The following is a 14,183-nucleotide window of genomic DNA, read 5'->3' as shown; positions in this document are numbered from 1 at the left end:
TTTGCCTGCAAGATGGAGGTAATGGTGCTGAACCACTCATCAATGATTTCCTGCCTTCTTTCCAACTATGGACATAATCCTCCCATGTTCATAATAGTGGAGGTTTCAGGCAAAATGGTATCTGACATAGCAGTCTATCGAAAGCTAGGCTATAAAAGCAACTTTGCCCGTTTGTTTGTAAATAAATGCCCAATGAACTTCTGATTCATATCTTAAGTGAGGGAGGAACTAAAACCTCTCTATGGGGGAAAATGTTGCTCTTTGGGGCCCCCTTCCCTTTTCTAGCTCACTGAGAGCTGGGTGTTCTAGGGGCAATTGGGGATTATAAATGGTAAGTAGACATAAGACTATTGACTCTGGGACCCCCAACCCTTCAGAAAGCCTAGTACTCCAGTTTTACTACATCTTCCCCACTTTGGTTATATAAGTCCTACCTGTCCATTGAGCTTCAGATCCTTTCATAGATTGCCAGAGAGAAAACACACATTCAAATTTTCATTGGAAAAGAGAACTTCAAGCTAGGGAATGCTCAGTGCAGAGGGAGAATCCAGATGTACCAGGATGCAGGGGTGAGCCAAGGCTAAGGGGGGAAGTGCCTTCACCCCACTTATTCCTTGCACATAATGGGCCCTTATTATTGTTTGTTAAATCATATTGAATTTATAGCTCCCTTAAGGCCTTGTACGTAGTAGATGCATGGTAGATCTTCTTTAAATTATAATCTGTACTGAACAGGGATGGCTCAGAGGGAAATATTAGACTTCTATGTCTGCCTTGACTCTTTGGTTTGCTTCCCTAGACATGCTGCTTTTAATGGTTTAAATATAATTAAGCCTGCCTCTTCTTTTGTGGCATTATACTGTTTCTAGGGCAACAGAGGGCATGCCACTCTATCAAGATATACCTGGAAAACGGAGGAGTATGTAAGATCAATTGGTAGTGGGGCTCCCTTATTTCCCAGAGGAAAACAATGGCCAGGGTTAGCTGAGCTAAGGTTAGGCATAGGGCATTCCTTGTAATCATTCCTTTTCCTAAATATTTAATGAGTATCTTAAGAACTCTGCCACATGATGCAAATAATGGGCTATTACCCAGTGTTCCATGGGTCATTGTGTCAAGGTAATGAGCGGTACATACCACACTACTGCTGACCTCTCAGAACCTCACTGTAGGGAGCAGGAGAACACAGACATAGGTGACCTTGAGGCACCTTCCACCCCCAAATCCTCAGATCTCTGTCCTTTGCTTTTTCATTTATAACTAGAGTGGGCTGGCTGAGGGTCATAAAAGCACTGATTTGGCTTAACTGGGCTTTCTTTCCTTAAAGCTATAGATTTTTCTTGACATAGCTGGTCAAGGAGATGGGCATATAAATCTACCAGTCAACAAGTATTCATTTAGCACTAACTATGTGTTAGACACTCGGCTAAGCACTGAGGAGACAAAGGCAAAAACACTCTCCTGCCTAACAAGGAGCTTGTATGGCACTGGGGGAGAAAACATGTAAATGGTAATATCTGAGATCTGTGCCCTAGAAAGAGTAGGAGCTCTCAAGGGGAAGATACTAGGGTGTGTGTGTGTGTGTGTGTGTGTGTGTGAGACTGAGAAAGGCCTCCTGGAGGATAGGCTTATCTAGATGACCTCTCTATTCCCCTCACAGGGAACCTTTCCATGTGTTTCACACTCCGGTGAAGAGGAGTATGTAGAAGAAGAAGGAATCCTGAATGCTGAAGTCCAAGACAAAAAGCAGAGCATATGACCCTGGCTATTTCTCTTGTTTAGATACAGAGAACCCTAAAATTCAGTTCAATATATAAATACATACCTTCAATGGCTCATTATTTCTAGCCCTGGAGTCAAGGAGACTCATCTTTCCGAGTTCAAATCTGGCCTCAGGCACGTACTAGCTGTGTGATCCTGGGGAAGTCACTCAACCCTATTTGCCCTAGTTTCCTCACCTGTAAAATGAGCTAGAGAAGGAAATGGCAAACCAGTCCAATATCTTTGCCAAGAAAACCCCAAATGGGGTCACAAAGAGTTGGAAAAAACTGAAAAATGACTGAACAACTTTATATGTGTGTGTATGTGTGTGTGTGTTTGTGTGTATTCACACATACTACAGGGACCATTGTCTCTAATTTAGAAATGAAGAAAATGAGGCTGGGCTCAGTGATTTTTCCATTGTCTTATGGCTACTGAAGGTCTGAGGTAAGATTTGACCCCAGGTCTTCTGTACTCTGAGGTCAGCCTTTCATCTACTATGCAGGTTTATCATCTCAAGCATTACTCTTTGAACTGCTCAACCTGTGAAGGCTACCTGGTGGAAGGTGTATCACAGGCGATATAGGATCATACATTTAGCACTGGAATGGACCTTAGACTAGCAGTCATTGGTAATGCAGATCAAGGCTGAGAGAGTGAGTTGCCACAGTATCTGAGTTAGAATTTGAACCCAAGTCTTCCTGACACCAAATTCAGCATCTTAGTCCCTATGCCCCACTGGTCTATAGAAATTAACTGCAACCTTCTCTAAGACCCATGTAAAAGAAGTCTAAATTCCCAACACTCCTTTTTTATAGGACACTCCCTTGAATCCCATAGACCTCAACCTGCTTTTTCTCAGCCCTGTCTCAGGGAATATTGGGTATCCTTGAGGGGTGTTGTTTTCACCAAGGCCCCAGGCAAATCCATGTTAAGTGTAGCTGGTGACCATATCTAAAAAGCAGCCTGGGTGTAGCTCACCTGAATCAGAAAACAAAACTAATTACTAATCTTTGTCTTCTTCCTAACAGAATGGCAACTCTGCTGCAGAGCCATTAAAAAGTAACTATTTTTCAGTCTGTTCAAAAATCGGCAGTTTGATGCTTTCTGCAAAAAGAGAATAGGCATCAGGGAGAAGCGTCGCCACTACGAATTGTTTCCACCTGGTACTGAAGGGCTTTCAAATTAAACTCCTCTTTTTTGGTCATATTATTTTCTGAGCAAAATATTCTTTTTGCCTCAGTTGGTCTTGTGTTACTGTGTCTTTTGGACCTCCAAGCCCCATCCCCCCACAAACAAATGCCACCCAACCTGAAGGCTTTGAACCACAGGGAAACTCTATTTGGCATCTTTGATGCCTTCTGAATGTGTACTGGGGTAAATGAAAATTGTTTGTTTCAGAACAAAGTGACTAAGAAGGCCACAAACCCTGCCATTTCTAGTCAGAACTACACCAGAGAGGGCAGGGAGAAAAGGCCTTTACTCAATTAGTGGCCAAGTCTGCCAACAGTAATAAGAAAGAGTATATGGATCACGTAATAAGGGCTGGGCCATTTTCTACTGAACCCTTTCCTTTTGAAATTAAAGTTGTCGTGGGGCTAGTCCCACTGACTTTAGAAGCCCTCCTCCAACCTTATATCTTGTTTAAGACTCAGCCACCCCAATATAATACATTTTTCTATAACATGTTATTACTGCCTTTTCTATATTATAGTCATTTCCAGAGAGAACCCTCTTTCTAAACAAAGCTAAATTGACAGATAAAATGACAATGCCTGGCTGTGAATGCAACATTGTGCACCTGTAGTCCTCTACTTCTCTCCTGAAAAGAGCATTGGATCACAGATTTGGAATTGGAAGGTTCCTCCCAGGTTGAGGCCGCCCCTTTCCTTTTACAGATAAGGAAGCTGAGTTGCCAGGGGTTGAGGCAATGCTTCCAGAGTTAGGCCCTAGTAAGTAGCAGAGCTAGGATTTGAAACCAAGTCCTTAGATTCTAAATCCATCTCTTGTGTAGATGCATCTTTGCATCTTCTTTGGAATCGTTAATCTGTTCAGCAATAAGCATTTATTAAGCTCCTGCTATGTTCTAGGCACTGTGCCAAGCACTGGAGATATAAAAAAAGGCAAAAGTCAGTTCTTGCCCTTGAGTACCTCACAATCTAATGAAGGGGAAATATGCAAACAAATACATACAAACAAGCTATAGGAGGATAAATAGGAAATCATTAACAGAGGGAAGGTGCTAGAATGAAGGGGTCTTGGGAAAGGTTTCCCAGAGAGCGTGAGATTTCAGCTGAGGTTTGAAGGAAGCCAGGTACCTTTTAATGTTGCTTCCATTTACTTTAACAGTCATTGTGCCATGATGTACCTAACATTCCCTATTGTTATCCCCATGATATGGAGAAACTAAAGAAATTCCTCGGGATGTTGGACCCTCTGTAGGCTCTTTGAGGACAGGAATGGTTTTGTTTTTTATCTCTGCATCTTGGTGCTTAAACAGTACTTGGCATACAGTAGACACTTAATAAATGCTTGTTGATTATTGGTTTTATCTTTATAAGAGTCACATTGGATTGGCCGGCACAACTGGATTGAGATCTGTGTCTTTGGAGGGAATCCCCATACTGGTGAGATCCCATATCCATTAGAGTCGTACAGAGTATTTGTATCTTGATGATTTTTACTTCCTTTTACATTGGTTCATATAGATTCTCAAATCTCTCTAAATCCTTATATGTGTTGTTTCTTGGGGCACGAGTATTTTATCACTTTCATATTCTACAGTTTTCCAGCCACTCCCCAAATGGTGGGGACACGTGTTTTCACTTTTGTTGATACCACAACAAATTATTGCTATAAATATTTTCATATGTGTGAAACTTTTATTTTTCTCAAGACTTTGTTCCCTAGCTTCTCAAACAGATATTTTGACAATTCACACACAGGGAATACACACATACATTTGTATACAAATGTGCTGCCATTTTCTTTGCTAGATGATCCCAAGTCAAGTGTGAAAGGATCATAGATTTAAAGCTGAAAGGAACCTTTGGGGCCATCTATTCCAATGACTTAATTTTATATTTGAGGAAATTGAGATACAGAAAGTGAATTATTTGCCCAGAGTCACAGCTAGTAAATGTCTGAGACAGGATTCAAACTCAGATCTTAATGACTCCAAGTCCAGTGTACCACTTAGCTGCTTCCTAATGTAGCTGTTCTTACAAAGGCCTGTGGAACATCAGAAACTTAGTAAAGGGGGAGAGAAGGAACGAAGGAGAGAGCAGGGTCAGCAAAACACACAAACAAAAATGTGGATAAGGAATGTCAGTTTTCTAGCTACGCAATTGGCTGAACAGCTCATGGAGCCAGTTTATCAGATGTGTGTCTTGGACAAGTTCTTCAGATAAACAATGATTTGGATGCAGAAGGGAATAGAAAGACCAGAGTAGGCCATAATGCATTTGAGAAATTGGGCCATGTTTTTAATGACCACAAGCTATTCCCTTAAATAAAAATCCATTGTTTTAACACCAATATTCTCTCAGTGATGCAGCATAGCTGTAACTCATAGAAAGTCACAGTATCTAAAGATTCACAAAGCCTTGGATCACCCAAGGTGCAGTGGAGATATTCGATAACCCATTGTAGGAACTTCATAAATGACTGCTTAATTGCAGCTATAAATAAACTGGAGCATATTTACTGCAATTTATTACATATAGGAAGCAGCATTAAAGATGCTAACAAACAAATGCATGACAGGAAAAGGAAGAGGTGGGCCAATGATGTATTGGGAGTAAGGGAGAACAGAGAGAAAGCTGTTACACCAAATTGAAATCCTTGCAGTGTTTAATACCTAGATGAAGAGGTTCCTAATCTTCTATTTTTTCCTAATATTCTTGTGGATCAATTACAGGAATATAAGGACATAAGTTACATAAGATAAGGAGCCATGAGCAATGGGTAGACATTTGCTCAATTGAAGGGAGCATCCATATAACTGAAGTTATGGATTCATTGAAGTCTCCCATGTAGCCACTTTTGCATCAATGTCACTTACATGACATTGTATGGAGGTCCTTGTCAGCTTCTGCATGTACTTTCTATCTGTTCCATATAAAAGCTGTTGGAGGGCAAGTGACAATTATCTTCAGGCTGTTTTAAAAAGTTACTGTTTATTATAAAGACTAACCCCAAATCACCAAGTGCTTCTTATTTCTTTTGGGTGCACACCAAAAGCGAACCCCACCAACTATATTATTCCTCCCCCTGGGGAGAACCTGTGAATCTATTTATCTGTCATCAGTCAATGCTCAGAAAGCATTTATTAACTGTGTAATATGTGCCAGGCATGTACTAAACACTAGAGATACAAAGAAAGACAAAAGCAGTCTGTGCCCTCAAAGAGCATACATTCTTATGATAGAGTCATGCCACTTGATTATGTTTTCATTTTATTTATATAGACAGGCAGTGGATAGTGAGCTATCTTTGAAGTCAGGAAGACCTAGGTTCAAGTCTTGCCTTTGACACATCCTGGTTGTATGATACAGAAGGTCACTTAACCTTGCAGAGCTCTAGAAAATTCTGAAAGACTATAGTTTCTAGACAAGGATGCTGAAATTCATTGATAGAGAGAATTATGTCCCATAGGGAATCCTTTGTACAAATGAAAACAAGGTCTAGGCCCTATCTTTGAATTCATAGCAAGATTCATAGCTAGCTCTAATCTTTTCTGGGTTACATGCTTGCTCAAGTTTTCAAACACTTAGCTGAGGTGGGCGACAAGGCTGTTATGATAAAACTGTTTTCCTATGAAGAACCTAAGGCAGCAGAGTACTGGGCCTGGAGTGAGGAAAACCTGAGTTCAAATATGGGCTCAGACAATTACTAGCTGTGTGACTCTAGGCAAGTCACTTAACCCCTGTTTGCCTTCATCAACTGGTGAAGGAAATGACAAGCCACTCTAGTATATTTTCCCAGAAAACCCCATGGACAGTATGGTCCATGGGGTCACGAAGAGTTGCACATAACTGAACAACTCCATTGAGAACCTGCCTCCTACCAAAGAGTGGGGTCCTTCATAAGGGGAGAAATTTCTGTGCTTATTTGCCCCATGGTTGCCCTCATAGGTTTCAAATCATCTCTTTACAGGCCTCTTTGTCTCATCAGGGGTCTCAGTGGTTCCAGCTCTCTTGAAGCCCTAACTTGTGCTTTATCTTTCTCTTTCCTTTGATGGTTTACTTTTCTTTGGTGGTTCTCTTTCTCTAATGGTTTACCTAAAGTCAGAATCATAACTAGACACATTTGTCGCTGAGGGGAAACAGCATAACATAGGTCCTCAAGTCAGCTTTTTTAATGCATGATGTCAAAGGAAAATAAGACAAACGCAATTGAGCTGGAGGATAAATTTGTTTCTACACTGCTGTACTTCTGAGTATTATTAATGATACTTATAATCTAATAGAAACTTTCAAATTTTACTAGTAATTTTTGTTAAGTGCATGTTTTCTGAGTTGCCAAAGGAAAGCATGTGTTAAATTTTTGTTCTCTATAAATATCAGTATTTTGGGTAAAACCCTAGTGACCCCACCCTAGCAATACCCTTATATAAAGCAAATTCACTTTTGAATCTCAGCTGGTTCTACTATCTAGATAGTAGACTTTTACTCTGGACTTGTGTCTGGCGTTCTACCAGTTGATAATGTGCCTTTATATTCATTCCAGTTCGATGGCAGCCAATATTGTTTCCTGTTGAATTCTACCTAGAAAAATAAAACTATTGTGTTATTTTCTATTTAATTCTAATCCCATTCCTCCTTTGGGCCTTCCTGCAAAGTTCACGTTTCCTTACAATTGGAGATGTCTAGTTCTCAACTGGGGCCCATCTCCAGTCATCCTGATCTATATCTTGCCACTGGAGCCCGATGGCTCCGGAGGAGAAAGTGAGGCTAGTGACCTTGCACAGCACTCCTTCACTTATATCTAATTTACTTATAAGTCTAGGCATCATCTCTCTGGTATCATAGTCCTCTTGATCTAAGGACAGACAACAACAATATAGTTCTCAGTTAATATTCAGAATTAAGATACCAGACAGATTCTAAACTCAGTGAATTCTCATAGCTAAAATAACTGATTCTACCTTGGATACCTTTGATGACTCATCCTTTGAACATTCTCATCTGTAGGAGAATGATTTTATTACAATCCTGTTCCTTACTGTTTTATAATATCGAATTTGCTTTAAGCATAAGGCAATAAAAACAGAGAATGTCTGCCAACAGTAAGGGGAAGTCTTTTTGATAATTTCTTTGGAAGCTTCATGTGCTTTTAGATGGTTGAATGGATGGGTAGATGGCTGGATTGATGGGGGTGTGAGATGAGGGGTGTGAGATCCCTGAAAATGGATATCCCTTCTTTTCCTTGTCTCCAAGGTTTGCTCTGACACGTTTCGGGTGACCCTATCTCTGGGAATGGAGAGGTTAAATTAATTGTCCAGTGTCACACAAGTTAAGTAATGATGATAATAGTGATCCTAATGCTAATAATTCACATTTCTGTGTCAATTTAATTTTTCAAAATGCTTTCCATGTAACCACTCCTTGATATAGTTAATACAAGTATTATTATCCTCAATTTCCTTTGATAGCTTTATGGATCCTTGATTTCACTGACTTATGGATTCCCTTCACTGGTGGAGATCTTAACCCATTTATTCCCTGTTCTTTATGGGCAATTCTCATCCTTGCCCCTGTCTTCTTGTAAGACTTACATATCAGATCAACTTACCATTCAGGAAGGTTTTTTCTTTTAAAATTATAATTCTATGGATACCAATGTATCACTCAGATCATCCATCTTTTTTTTTCTTCCTTCACTCTCACTACATGGTCAGCTCATCTCTTTTTCTGGTCATATTTCTCTTTGATGATGCATTTGATGCCCCTTTTCATATGCAATTCATCACTAATAAGATGGGACACCTAGTATATCATGTGCCTTTACATTATCCTTTGGGTCACCTTCAATTATCACTCTTTTGAGATCATAGTATTCAACGATTCACAACCAAGTAACATCACTGGGAGATTTTTTGGGGGGTGAGGGTCAAGCCCTATGATTTAATTGACATAGGGAACTCCTAGTGAGCAAATTCCATCCATTGGTGTCTGCAGTTTAGAGTTTTAGAGTTGGCTGCAGCAGATTGCTCTACCAGAAAAGTACTAGCCCTGGAGTCAGAGGAAATGGTTCAGTTCCTGACTCTAACACTTTCCTGTGTGATTTTGGACAAATTTAATGTCCCCTGGTTCCTCAGTTTCCTGAATTGTAAAATGAGGAGGCTGAGTGAAGTTCCTCCTGGCCAATAGATGCCAAGATTGTTCATATAGCCTTTATTCCCCAAGACCTCTTTCTCGGGAAATAATCATTTTAAAAAGTCCATTCCTCTAACAGAAGAGGCGACTGCATTTCTAAGAGGCAAGATAATTTGTTTAAGGTCAAGCCACCAATAGTCACTTCAAGCTGAGAAATCAATTTTGAGCTGGCTGTGTGATATTACCTAAGTCAAGAGTTCTTATCCTGAGGTCCACAGACTTAAAAAAAAATTGACAATTGTAAAGCAACATGATTGTTTGGGCAGTGGATATAGCATTAGATCTAGAGTCAGAGAGACCTGAGTTCAAATTCCGCTTCAGATTCTTACTGGATATATGATCCTGGGCAACCCTGCTTGCCTCAGTTTCTTCATTTGTAAAATGAGCAGGAGAAGGAAATGGCAAACCGCTCTAGAATCTTCGCCAAGAAAACCCCAAATGGGGTCACAAAGATTTGGACATAACTGAAGTAACTGAACATCAACAATACTTGTTTTCCTCTCTTAACCCATATGCTTTAATTTATGTATTTACTGTGAGAAGGGGTCCATAGTCCTCGGTTAAGGGTCAAGGGGTTCAGAACACAAAGAAGAACCCCTGTTCTAAGACAAGGAAAAGGGGGATCATTTGCTTAAGTGTCAGAGGACCTGAGTTTGAATCCTGATTCAACTTTCAAGTGCTCATATAACCTTGGTTAAGTAACTTCGTCTCTAGGACCCTCAGTTTCTGTCTCTGTAAAAAGAAATTGGGGGAGGTAGAGGTAGACGATTGCTGAGGTCCCTTCTGATTCTAAAACCCGTGAGTCTGTGAAGCTATTGCTTCTCAATGCTTCAACAGTGTTATCATTTAATATGTGGGTTGCTGGGTGCCTTCTGAGTTAAGCAAACTCAGTTTGTTTCATTGAAAAACATCAGTGCCCACAGTGGGAAAGAGCAAAGTTGAATAGACATTTATCTTTTTTTCCTAGGGCAAATCAATGAATAATTTTTGGGGTTGAATGCTTGCTTGTATTTAAACTCAGTGTCTGGGGAAATTCTGCCAGCCAGATCCTATCCCAAAGTGGCTTTATTAAAGGGATTGAAAAAATATTCTTTAAGTTTACTTGAGCACATGCTTTCTTTGCTTCCACAATCACAAGCAGAGTCTCTGGAGCCTGGCATGTGGCTCTTTTCAAAGTTGAATGTTGTAGTTGCTCTGGGGACTCCCCAATAAGCCCATCCTTGTGACCATTCTCAGATAAAAGTGGTTGGAGGGGAAAGGTTCTCTTTTCCACCCAGAATCCAAATCACAAATACTTTCCTTCTGTGTTTGTTAAAGACCAAAATGAAAATCAACAACAACAAAACAAAAACTCAGAAAGATACTTAGGCTTTCATGGATATGAACAACTTATGTAAAACTACTTACGTAAAAAAATGTAGATGACCTAGTGATTTCCCCCGCCTAATACACTGTTGTCTCAAACCAGAAGGGTAGGGAAAAAATGAAGTGCAAATGGACACTTTGAAGCAAAAAAAATGTGATAATTTTGAAGCCTAGTTGAACTAGACTTTACTAAGAGGTTAGGCCTTGAGACAAATATTACTTTACCTAGAAATACATTGAAAGTTACAAAGTATTTAATCATTACGTCATCCTATTTGAATTGAAGAATATTAGAGCAGGAAGGGGCCTTAGAACATACAATGTTATTGCTACATTGTTGGTGGAGTTGTGAACTGATCCAGCCATTCTGGAGAGCAATTTGGAACTATGCCCAAAGGGCTATAAAAATGTGCATATCCTTTGGCCCAACAATACCACTTCTCCGGCTATATCCCAAAGAGATCAGACAAGTGGGAAAGGAATCCATATGTACAAAAATATTTATAGCAGCTCTTTTTGTGGTGGCAAAGAATTGGAAGTCAAGGAGTTGCCCATTAATTGAGGAATGGCTAAACAAATTGTGGTAGATGAGTGTAATGGAATACTATGGTGCTATAAGAAAAGAGGAGCAGATGGACTTCATTACAATCTGGAATGACCTATGTGAACTGATGCTGAGTGAAGGGAGAAGAACCAGGAGATCAATATACAAGATTACAGACACACAGTATCTGTAAGGACTTGACTCCTCTCATCAATGCAAGGTTCAGAGACAGCTCCAAAAGACTCATAGTGAAAAAAGCTATGCACACCTAGAGTAAGAATTATGGAGTCTGAATGCAGATGGAAGCAAACTATTTGCACTTTTTTTCCCTTCTTTTTTGGTTTTGTTTCTCCATTCTCATGATTCTTTCCATTGGTTATAATTCTTCTTTACAACTGGACTATGATGTAAATAAGTCAATGTGAGGGTAAATATAGAACCTACATAGGATTACATGCCATCTTGGGGGGAGGAAGGAGAGAAATTTTGGAACTCCAAAACCTGTGGAACTGAATGTTGTAAACTAAAAATAAAAATTAAAAAAAGAACATAGGATGTTAGAGTTGCAAAGGACCTTAGGAAATAGAACATAGAATGTGAGCACTAGATGGGGTTTTATAATGTAAAACATAGAATGTGTGATCTGGGTTTATAGCATAGACTAGAGAATGCTACAGGAGCATTAGAATATAGAACATAGAACAGAGCTAGGAGCCAATTCAAGACTCAAAACAGAATATTAGAGATGGAAGGAACCTTAGAGCAGAGAATGCAGGATGTTAGAGCTGGAAGAGGCTTTGGAACATAGAATGTATAATGTTAGAATTGGAATGTACCTGAGGACATTAGGGATGAAAAAAAACCTTACAGCACAGAACAAAGAATGTTAAACCTTAAAGGAACTTAGAACATTGAGTGTTAGAATTGGAAGGGAACTTATATGTCATGCGTAGATCACTATCTGTATTTTGTGCAAAAGGAAACTCAACAATATGGCTCCAAATTAGCTTTCTAGCCTTAGTTTACATTTCTTGCTTTTAAACACTCTGTGTTACAATGAAACTGAGTTTACTCTTACCTTAACCTGATGGGGGCAGCTAGATATAGTACACTGAGGCTACATAATCCCTTATTGGGCTTGTTGTAGAGGAGATATCCATTTATGCATGAATTGAACTAGATGGTTTCTGAAGAGTCTTCCAGGCATAAGGTTTTGTGAAATATTTTAGAAAGGAGGATTTGAAATGTTTTCAGACAAATTTTGAAGGAAGCTCTGAAATGAACAATTTCCTCTGTGTGAGAAACATATGAATACATCCCTAGGGTTCAGTTCCTCGGTTCAGAGCGGGCAACTATGTTGGAATGCCCAGGTAACACCTGTGGAATCAGATGGGCCACCTTTCATGTTACATTCTCATTTGAGTTAACTGTTGGCTCACCATCACCGAATTAGCTTTATTTTTGCATTATGTTAGCTGGCATGCTCCCAGTCCAATGCACAACACTGAAGATGGGAAGAGACTTCAGAGTTAGGGAAGATATATTTCCCCTCTTCTGTTTTCTCTTTGATTCTGGGCAGGCAGATCTGGGTTTGTCTGAATTTTCTGAGCACTGTAATCTATGGTCTCACTTTACAGCAGGTCTTCTGGGTAGCTCTAGATGGCGCCATTGCTCCAAGAACCTTGTAATCGAAGCACCAGTGCTAATATTCTGAGCTACCTGTCAGGGACTGGATCTTCTTACCTGTTTCCAGGTCCTCCCATAGGCCATAGCCTCACAGTTAAGCACCCAGGGTCATACTCTGGAGCCATCTGCCTGCATTACAATCCTTGGAAGGAGAAGGCTATCTTCCTGGCCTTCAGTGGCCTCTTCTTCCATTCTTTCCTTTTTGTCACTGGCAGTTGGTCTGCCGGTGATTAATGGCAGTGCCCAGGCACAAACAAAACGGAGAAGTTACTTGTGTAATGGAACAGCAGACAGATTAAAGGAGACTGGGTGCCGGGCCCCCTTAATGAGAGCATCCTTGCTTGCAAATTTGTTTTCCATTCCTTCCTCCTGTACCCCCTCCTCAGTATTAACAATGTGGAGAGACGTCATTAATCAATAGGTTTTTCAGAGGACAATGCATTTTAACAGCAAATTGTCAGTTACAATACTTTGCTGCTCAGGGTGTCCCTGAGCTCTGTTTATTTCATTGTTACCTATTAATCAAGGCAGTAGGGGTGGTGCAGAACACAGCTAACACCCTGGAGTTTCAGTTATTGTTTGCCTTGCTCAATACAGTAACCCTTCTCCTAGCATTTTTTCTTAAAACAAAACAAATCCAAACCTGCCACCTTGAATTCTGAGTGCCTTTTTAAGTATTTTCCAGGATCAGAGGCAACCTTCAGGGTAGTTACTACTATGATCAGCTGTCCATCTTTCAGGAGGAACAGATTTAGCGATGCTCTTAAGCATATTATCTGATTTCTGGCCAGTGGTAATGAGGGCAGCAATTAGGGTGGAAGATGGGATAGGTGGTATTGTGCAAAGAACACTGAGATTAGGAGAAGAAATGATGTTGATGTGTACTGGTATGGCCATGGTTAAGTCAACCATCTAATAAACAATCATCTCTTAAGCACCCACTATGTGCCAAGAGCTGCACTAGCTTTGGGGATAAAAAAAAAACAAAATGAAACAATTCCTGTTCTCAAAGAACTTGCATTTTCTTGAGAGAGACATGTTGCCTTTTAGGGCCTCCCTCAGTTTCTTCAACTGTAAAATGAGGCCAGCAAGGATTAGATAATCTGTAATGTTTCTTCTAGATCTAAATCCTTATTGTGATTCGTTGTTTTTGTACAGAGAGAAGATACTTCATGTTGCTGGGCCTTAGCTTCTCCATAAGATAAGGGGTTTGGAATATAATAATGTTAGTAATGAAAGGACCTCAGGGGTTTTCTTGTCCAAACTCCCCATTTTGCTTATGAATAATTTGAGTTTCAGAAGTGAATTAACTTGTCAAAGATCCCACAGCCAATGAATGCGATTAATTAGAGGAGAACCTAGATTTCCTCCTTTCTGGTTCTATGCCTGCTGATAAGTCATTTGGTATCTGATCTTCAACATCGTGGGAACAGAGATTTTGGGATAGA

The sequence above is a fragment of the Trichosurus vulpecula genome, chromosome 6, assembly GCF_011100635.1.
Source record: "Trichosurus vulpecula isolate mTriVul1 chromosome 6, mTriVul1.pri, whole genome shotgun sequence".
In the NCBI taxonomy this organism is placed as follows: domain Eukaryota; kingdom Metazoa; phylum Chordata; class Mammalia; order Diprotodontia; family Phalangeridae; genus Trichosurus; species Trichosurus vulpecula.
Note: the sequence above shows the minus strand (reverse complement) of the source record.